Source organism: Tachyglossus aculeatus, chromosome 21, assembly GCF_015852505.1.
Source record: "Tachyglossus aculeatus isolate mTacAcu1 chromosome 21, mTacAcu1.pri, whole genome shotgun sequence".
In the NCBI taxonomy this organism is placed as follows: Eukaryota; Metazoa; Chordata; class Mammalia; order Monotremata; family Tachyglossidae; genus Tachyglossus; species Tachyglossus aculeatus.
The window spans coordinates 36,788,732-36,798,052 of record NC_052086.1 but is presented as its reverse complement, the minus strand read 5'-3'; the positions used below and the strand labels follow the sequence as shown (position 1 = coordinate 36,798,052).

Below are 9,321 nucleotides of genomic sequence, written 5' to 3'. Positions count from 1 at the left end.
TCGTCCATGTCCTGCCTCTGGCCTGGAATGCCTTCCCTTCTCTAATCCAATGGACAGTGACTCTCCCCGGCTTCAAAGCCTTACTGAAGGCGCATCTCCTTCAAGCGGCTTCCCAGATTAAGCTCCACTTTTCCCCATTCCCACTCCCTTCTGTGTCACCCTGATTTGCTCCGTTTGCTCTTTCCTGCTCCCAGCCCCAAAGCATTTATGTGCCTATCTGCAATTTCATTTATTTGTATTGTTGTCTGTCTCCCCGACTCTAGACTGGAAGCCCGTTGTGGACAGAGAATGTGACTGTTTATTGTATTGTGCTCTCCCAAGCACTTAGTACGTGCTCTGCCCACAGTAAGTGCTCAATAAATATGATTGAATGAATGAACAAGGCTTTCAGATTGGACACAGTCCCTATCCCACTTGAAGCTCACAATTAAACGGGTAGGAAGACTGTAGACTGTAAGCTCCTGGTGGGCTGGTAGCATGTCTACCAATACAGCTGTACTGAACGCTCCCAAACACTTAGCACAGAGCTCTGCACATGGTAACGTCTCATTGAATACCACTGAACGATTGATCGAAAAAGAGCCTCGATCTAAATTTAGAGTTGAGGAAACTGAAGCACAGAGAGATTAAGTGATTTGTCCAAGGTCACAGAGCAGGTCATTAACAGAGCTGGAATTAGAATCCGGGTCTCTTAAGTCCCAGATTTGTGTTCTTTCCTGGTTTTTAAACCTCAGTTCCCCAACCCAACTCTAGTGTCAGACATTGTACCGTGACCTTCCACCCTCGTCAACAAACCTCCACTCTCCCACCAGAAGCATCCATTGGGGGCCAAGTGGCTGGAATATTCCAAGTTTTAAGCCATCGCTCCCTGTAAGGAGACCGGAGATTCCAAAACACCCAATCAGTACCCACTCGGAGCTGGTAACAACGAGGAAAATGGTGGAGAAGAGGATAGTTATTTCCTATAGGCCCTTAGCTGCTGCTCCTTTCCAAAAGAAGCAGCGTGGCTCAGAGGAAAGATCACGGGCTTGGGAGACAGAGGTCATGGGTTCTAATCCCGGCTCTGCCACTTGTCAGCTGTGTGACTTTGGGCAATTCACTCAACTTCTCTGTGCCTCAGTTACCTCATCTGAAAAATGGAGATTAAGACTGTGAACCCCATGTGGGACAACCTGATTACCTTGTATCTCCCCTAGTGCTTCGAACAGTGCTTGGCACATAGTAAGCACTTAACAAATACCAAAATTATTATTATTATTATTATTAAAAGGACCTTGGGGAGCTCTAGCAGCAATGCTCACTCCTCAAACCTCCTCAGCCCTTTCCTGGAAGGAACAGTGACATCAAGTTAGCCACTTAGAGTTCTTTGCCAAGCAACCTGTAGAGTCACCAGGCTCTCACTAAAGGGAAATTTGTTTTTTCTTGCTGGAGAATGGCACTAGAGAGAGAATGATTCTTTAGAACTATAATCAAAAATTTACATCCTTTCCTTTGGGAGTGAGGTTGGAGCAGGGCACTAGACATTGTCAAGTAATGTCTGTAACCACAAGTTCAAAATTCAAACAGCCGCAGAAAATCAATACAGATGACGAGTAGTTTTCCTGACAGTTTTCTTCTTTTGAGTGACGATCATAAATTAGTTTCTAGCTTGCTCGCTTACTTTGCCGTCAAAGAAGAATTTACAAGTGTCTGAGCACGGGAGCAATCTAGGAAATGATGTAGCTTCACTCATGGAGAGAATAATGTAAAAGCAAATTAAAACCACCAGTTCCTGTCAGAGCTACTGTGTGGTCCTAAAGAGAGATGTTTCAGTTGTTTTAGTGGTCAGGAACAGCAAATCCAAATAGAAATGCTCCCCAAGGCCTATTTGAAAAGGGACAACAGCTAAAGACTTACAGGAAATTACTATCCTCTTCACCATTTTCCTAGTCCATTCCAACTCCCAAGTGGGTATTTTGGTGTCTTGGAATCTTGGAGCCTCCTTTCATGGAGTGATGGCTAAAAACTTGGATTATTTGAGCCATTCAACCCCCACTGAATGCTTCTGGTGGGAGAGTAGAGGTGGGTAAAGAGGATGGCGGCCATGGTACAATGTCTGACACTACAATTTGATTGGGGAACTTGTGTTTATACATCAGACCAGGCCAGGAGAAAAGCAGTAGCAGCAGCTGAGAAGCAGCGTGGCTCAGTGGAAGGAGCCCGGGCTTTGGAGTCAGAGGTCATGGGTTCAAATCCCGGCTCCGCCACTTGTCACTTGTGTGACTTTGGGCAAGTTATTTGACTTCTCTGTGCCTCAGTTCCCTCATCTGTAAAATGGGGATTAAGTCTGTGAGCCCCACATGGGACAACCTAATCACTTTGTATCCTCCCCAGGACTTAGAACAGTGCTTTGCACATAGAAAGCGCTTAATAAATGCCATCATTAAAAGGAGATTTCTTCATGTTGGTACAGTACTACCAGCTCTATCTTCTTCTCCTCCCTTTCCTTTCCTCTTCTCCCACTCCCTTCTGAATCGATCTGACATGCTCCTTTTATTCATCCCTCCTCCCAGCCCCACAGCACGGACATACACATCTGTCATTTATTTAGTTATATTAATGTCTGTCTCCCCATCTAGACTGTAAGCTCACTGTGGGCAGAGATTGTGTCTATTTATTGTTGTACTCTCCCAAGCACTTAGTAAGTACTCTGCACACAGTAAGCGCTCAATAAATATGATCGAATGAATGAATGAATGAATTATAACACCCCATCCTGACCACTCTGGAACAATTCACCCTGTCCAATGGAACACACCACTCTGTCCAGTGGAATGTACTGGAACGCCACATCTTTTCTAATGGGAAACACTGGATCACTCCATCCTGTCAAATATGCTACACTTGGACACCAAGGCTCTGCTCAGTGGAACACAATGACGCACCCGACTGTACCCAGCACAGTCCTTTGGAGCAATCCACCCCATCCAGTGAGGCACATTGGAATGCCCCACCCTGTCCAAAGGAAAACATTGGAACACCCCCGCTCTGTCCAAGAACTCCAGATGTTCAGCCAACCCAGGCGTGGATGAATCTGTCACATCCATTTTCCGTGAGGACCCCTGCAGACCCGGCCCGTCGAAAACGGCAAGCAGATGTCATCGCCGTCGCTCAGTTCTGCTCTTTCATTGATTTCAAATTAGATTTTGTTTCTTTCACCCGAGTCGATATTCTGGAACAAGTCCTAATCAGGGGAGGGATTCAAGATCCACTCCCTCAGAATGATTCATGTATTCACTCAGTCGATGTGGGCGCCAACTTTGATTTTCTGCCTAGGTTTTTTTTTTTTTTTTACTTTAATTCTGATTTAAAACCTTCACCTTCTACTATTGGAAATGCCATTAATTAGCCTCTTCTCCTCTTACAGGAATTCGTAATCATACATTTATTTTCTTTGGTTTCTTTGCTCTGGACTAATTCATTTTTTTCTTCCATCAGACCACAAAGTGCAGTGCCAGTCAATAGCGAAATTATGAGAAGTGTAATTTACTTTACAGGCCTAATGAGTGGATGAGTAAATAACTGTCAGCCCATTGGATGAAACTATTGATTGAGGTTTCCTGTTCAACTCCTACATGTACCTCCTGCTGAGACTAGAAGATCAATAAAGAATCTTCCTTCCTTTGAATGCCAAATGTAGAGATTTCTTTTTTATTGGCCTTTCCGTGGGGTTTATATTCGGTTTTCCATTCCCAGTTCAGAGCCATGTTTGTTTTACGTATTTTTCCCTGACAAGTTCATTTTTGGATCTTTATTTTTATAGATGTGCTAAAATCACATCTCCCTCCTTACTCATTAAATTTCAACTCCCAAAGGTTAATATGCAATAAAAATCCCTTTAATGTTGAGGCACCAGAAAGCAAGAAATAGGGTTTGTACTCAAACATAGTGAGGTAATAATATTCTTTAATAGGCAAGGGAGTCCCACAGGGCACACTGGCCAGAAACCAGATACGCTGAGGGAACGATGTGGCCTAGTGGAAAGAGCATGGGCCTGGGAATCGAACTCAGGCGCCACCACTTGCCTGCTGTGTGACCTTGGGCAAGTCACGCAATTTCTCTGTGCCTCAATTTCCTCATTTTGAAAATGGGGTTACAGTACCTGTTCTCCCTTATACTTGACTGTGAGCTCAATGAGTGACAAGGACTTTGTCCAACCAGATTATTTGGTATTTACTCCAGTGCTTATTACAAGGCCTAGCATGTAGCAGGTACTTAACCAAAACCTCCATCATTATTACCCTGGATAATTCACTCTGGGCCTCAGTTTCCTCATCTGTCAAAGGAGATACCTGTTCCTTTTCTTAGACTGTGTGCACCATATGGGACAGGTACTGATCTCCTTGTACCGTTCCCACCCAGCCTTTAGTACAGTGCTTGGCACATTGGAAATGCTTACTAAGTTTCATTATTGGAGAAGCAGCATGTCTTAGTGGATGGAGCACAGATCTGGGAGTCAGAATGACCTGGGTTCTAATTCCAGCTCCACCACATGTCTGCTGTGTGACTTTGGGCAAATTGCTTCACTTCTCTGGGCCTTAGTTACCTCATCTGTAAAATGGGGATTAAGACTGTGAGCCCTATGTGGGACAGAGTCTAAGCCCAACCCAATTATCTTATATCTATCTCAGCACTTAGAACAGTGTTTGGCACATAGTAAGCACCTAAAAATTGCACAATAATAATAATAGTGCTCTGGAGGAAGACCTATTGGAGAAATGAACTCAAACTTCGGAGAGGAGAAGCTAAGGCCTTCTTCTGGTTTCCTTAGAATGGGGTATAGGTTTAGGGCATGGAAAAGCTGGTTGTTTATTCCACAGCTGGTTGGAAGGTAAAGGGAATTTGCTCCTGGCTGGCTCCTCTCCCTCCACTTTGCCCGGATGCATTCTAGTCCTTGTTGTAACAACACAGGATAAACTAACAATTAATCCAAAAGTAAATAAATGAGGCCTTCTAAAAGAACATACATTTAGCATAGCTAATCCGCCTTAATTTCTCCGAGCAAACAGGAAGGGAGTGAATGAATGTCAGGGCAGAGGAATGAGCTTGAATATTCAGGTTTTAAAATTTCTGGAAATCATACCCCAGACCTCAAGGACTTGGAGGCAGGTCTTAGGGGGAGAGAGCTGCTAGTCTTGCTAGGGGGAGAGAAACACCATGGTGTTATGGATAGAGCACTGGCTTGGGAGTCAGAAGGTCATGGTTTCCAATCTAGGCTCTGCCACCTGTCTGCTATGTGACCTTGGGCAAATCACTTCTCTGTGCCTCAGTTACCTCACCTGTAAAATGGGGATTGAGACTGTGAGCCCCTGTGGGACAGACTGCATCCAACACAATTTGCTTGTATCCATCCTGGGGCTTAGTACAGTGCCTGGCATGTAGTAAGCACTTAACAAAAACCATAATTAGTATGGCAGAGGAGAGCTTGCGAAAGAAGCTGAGAATGAGTCATTAGAGAGAGAAGAGGAGGACCAGGAGAGGACAGTGTCAGTGAAGGCACACTGCTGCTCAGCAATGGGAAACAAACAACAAAACTACCTTCAAGGCCCTGGACTTGTTACACTGTGAAAAACACACACACACACACATACACACACACACAGAGAGAGAGAGAGAGAGAGAGAGAGAGAGAGAGAGAGAGAGAGAGAGAGAGAAAAGGGACCAATAATTAAAAAGTGCAAAGGAAATCTTGGCAACTTGTAGCAGAAGAACAGCAAAAAGGCTTTTATTTTACAATGATGTATTCTCATTTCAATCCTTATTTTATATTTGAGTGAGGTAATTGCCTTCTTGTCTATTAAAACCTCCACTGTAAAAGGTTAATGGGCAATAAAAGCAGGAAGGAAGAAGATGTGGCAAGCAATGAATGTAGCAGAAGACAGACGTGTCATGAACACATGCATTGCTGTCAGAGGTTCAAACTCAAACAGAAAATTCTCTTCTCAGCTCTGCTGTTTTGGGTGAAATTAAACTCCCAAACTGCTGAAGTGGATACCTCTTGGCACCGAACCTGTGGCTACTTAGACCCTTTGCTGAGGAGACTGATGATAGAAGCAGCAAGGCTCAGTGGAAAGAGCATGGGCTTTGGAGTCAGAGGTCATGGGTTCAAATCCAGGCTCTGCCAACTGTCAGCTGTGTGACTTTGGGCAAGTCAATTCTCTTATCTGTGCCTCAGTTACCTCATCTGTAAAATGGGGATTAAAACTGTGAGCCCCCCATGGGACAACCCAATCACTTTGTAATCTCCCCAGTGCTTAGAACAATGCTTTGCACATAGTAAGCGCTTAACAAATATCATCATCTTGTAGCACAATTTTGCAAGCCGAGAAGGGAATTGGCCTGGGTAATAGGAAAGAGCTTGAACTGGGATGAGGTTGGCAACTGGAAGAAACACTGATCTTCATCATTTGTGATCAGAATACAAACTGGGGTCACCATGGTCAGTGGACAGGGTCGGTGGGTGGGGAGCGTGAATTATCTGTCTTGTGCTCTAGGCCCTATTTGCCAACCTCGCTTTACAACTGCCTTAATTATATCTCCAAACTAGGGGCTGAAGTATGGGGCTGGTGGAAACAGGACACCCGTGGCTTCTGGAAGTGGAGTATAACATGCTTTCACTGGCTTGGCTTTAGATGGGTGATAATAATCATCATAATAATGATAATAATTGTGGTATTCGTTAAGCACTTGTTTGTTAAGCATTTGTTAAGCACTTACATTAAGTGTTAAGCACATTTGTTAAGCACCCCAGCCAGGCGCCGGGGTGGTTACAAGCCAATTGCTTTGGACCCAATCCCTGTCCCACACGAGGGCTCACAGCCCATTTTACAGATGAGGTAACTGAAGCACAAAGAAGTGAAGTGACTTGCCCAAGGTCACACAGCGGAGAAGTGGTTGAACCAGGATTAGAACCCAGGTCCTTCTGACTTCTAGGCCCATTCTCTATCCACTGGGTCACTCTCCTTCTCAAAGTACTTCTAGATTTTTTGTCCTTCACAGCCCCATGAGAAACAGCATGGTGTAGTGCACAGAGCAAGGGCCTGGGAGTTGGTGAGTCATGAGTTCTTTTATCCCAACGCCGCCACTTGTCTGCTGTGTGACGTTGGCAAGTCACTTCATTTATCTGTGCCGCAGTTACCTCACCTCTAAAATAGGGATGGAGACTGCGAGCCCCATTTGGGACAGGGAATGTGTCCAACCTGATTTACTTGTATCCAACCCAGTGCTTAGAACAGTGCCCGGTGCTGTAAAGTAGTAAGGGTTTAAAAAATGCCATAATTATTGTTAATTATTATTATAGGCTTCCGTGACAAATTAGTCATAATTTATATGTCTTTCAGCATCTCTGTTGGTGAGTTTGTGATTCTTCCTTACTTACTCCCTATAATAATAATGGCATTTATTAAGCACTTACTATATGCAAAGCACTGTTCTAAGCACTGGGGAGGTTACAAGGTGATCAGGTTGTCCCATGGGGGGCTCACAGTCTTCATCCCCATTTTACAGATGAGGGAACTGAGGCCCAGAGAAGTGAAGTGACTTGCCCAAAGTCACACGGCTGACAATTGGCGGAGCCAGGATTTGAACCCATGACCTCTGACTCTAAAGCCCCGGCTCTTTCCACTGAGCCACACTGCTTCTCTGCCCCATGGCACCTTGTACGTGACTGCTCAGAGAGGGCTCTCTATTCAGACTATTGGCTCAGGGTTGACCATGTGCAGATCACTATTTTAGGAACACCTTGGGAACACAATGTTAGAAGAGAACTATCCCTCTTTCAAGGAATTTTTGATTGAAGGGAGGAAACTAGCAAATGCACATTGCTATATATATATATATATAGTAGATAAGATAAGCTTAGTAGATAGAGAAGCTGTGTGGCTCACTGGAAAGAGCACAGGCTTGGGAGTCAGAGGTCATGGATTCTAATCCTGGCTCAGCCGCTTGTCAGCTGTATGACTTTGGGCAAATCACTTAACTTCTCTGGGCCTCAGTTCCCTCATCTGTAAAATGGGGATTAAGACCATGAGCCCCATGTGGGACAACCTGATCATTCTATATCCACCCCTGTGCTTAGAACAGTGTTTGGCACATAGTAAGCACTTAACAGATGCCATTATATTGAGAAGCAGTGTGGCTTATTGGAAAGAGCACGGGCTTTGGAGTCAGAGATCATGGGTTCAAATCCCAGCTCCGCCAAATGTCAGCTCTATGACTTTGGAAGTCACTTAGCTTCCCTGTGCCTCCGTTACCTCATCTGTAAAATGGGGATTAAGACTGTGAGCCCCCCCTTGGGACAACCTGATCACCTTGTCACCTCCCCAATGCTTAGAACAGTGCTTGGCACATAGTAAGCGCTTAATAAATGCCATCATTATTGTTATAATAACAGGAATATAGCTACACATGTTAAAATCCAAAGTAAACAATTAAATAAAGAAAAAGTTAAAATAAATAACAAGACTTATAAACAAGGGCTGAATGGTCCAGTATGGAAGTGGTTTACCATTGCCTTCATCTGTGCAGTAAGCTTGAGTCTCTGCCCTTGACTCTCTTCCATGATGCTGCTGTCCAGCACAGGGGAGCTTTGACCTAAAGAAGATTGCCTTCCACTCGCTAGCCACTGGCCAAACTGGGAATGGAATATGTATTCCTCTGCTTGACTCTTCCTCCCAAAGTCAAGACTGGTAGAGTACTGGAAACTCTCCAGGTGTGACCCTGAGAGGGTAAAAGGTCCACTAGATCAGGGAAATATTATAGCAGAGTCCACGGAATTTAGAAAATGCCTGAATGTGGGAAATTAATGACAGGGAGGATTTGAAGATGACTCCAAGACTGAGAAGTTCTTGGACAGGGATATGTTGGGGCTGTCTTTGACACTGTGGACCACACTTTCTTTCTTTCTGGAAACATTCTCCAACCTTGGCTTTACTGTCACTGTCCTGTCCTGGTTCTCCTCCTGTCTCCCTAGTCACTCATTCTCAGTCTCTTTCTCAGGCTCCTCCTCTGTGGGAGTCCTTCATTTCTGGGTCCCTTTTTATTGTCCTTCTACACCCACTCCCTTGGAGAACTCATCTGCTCCCATGGCTTCAATTACCATCTCTTTGTGGATGATTCCCAAATCTGCATCTCCAGCCCTGACCTTTCTCCCTCTCTGCAGTTTTGCCTGCCTTCAGGACCTCTCTACTTGGATGTCCCACTGACGCCTCAAACCTAGCACGTCCAAAATACAACTCCTCATCTTCCCATCCAAACCTTGTCCTCCCTGTGACTTTCCCATCA

The 9,321-nt window shown here is 44.7% G+C and overlaps 1 non-coding gene across 1 annotated transcript; it reads right to left on the bottom strand.

Moving 5' to 3' along the window:
* Positions 1-8,629: 8,629 nt before the first annotated feature.
* Positions 8,630-8,767, bottom strand: LOC119943126. Its single transcript, XR_005455604.1, has one exon. It is a non-coding gene; the product is annotated as a small nucleolar RNA SNORA7 (small nucleolar RNA).
* Between the last annotated feature and the right edge of the window lie 554 nt (positions 8,768-9,321).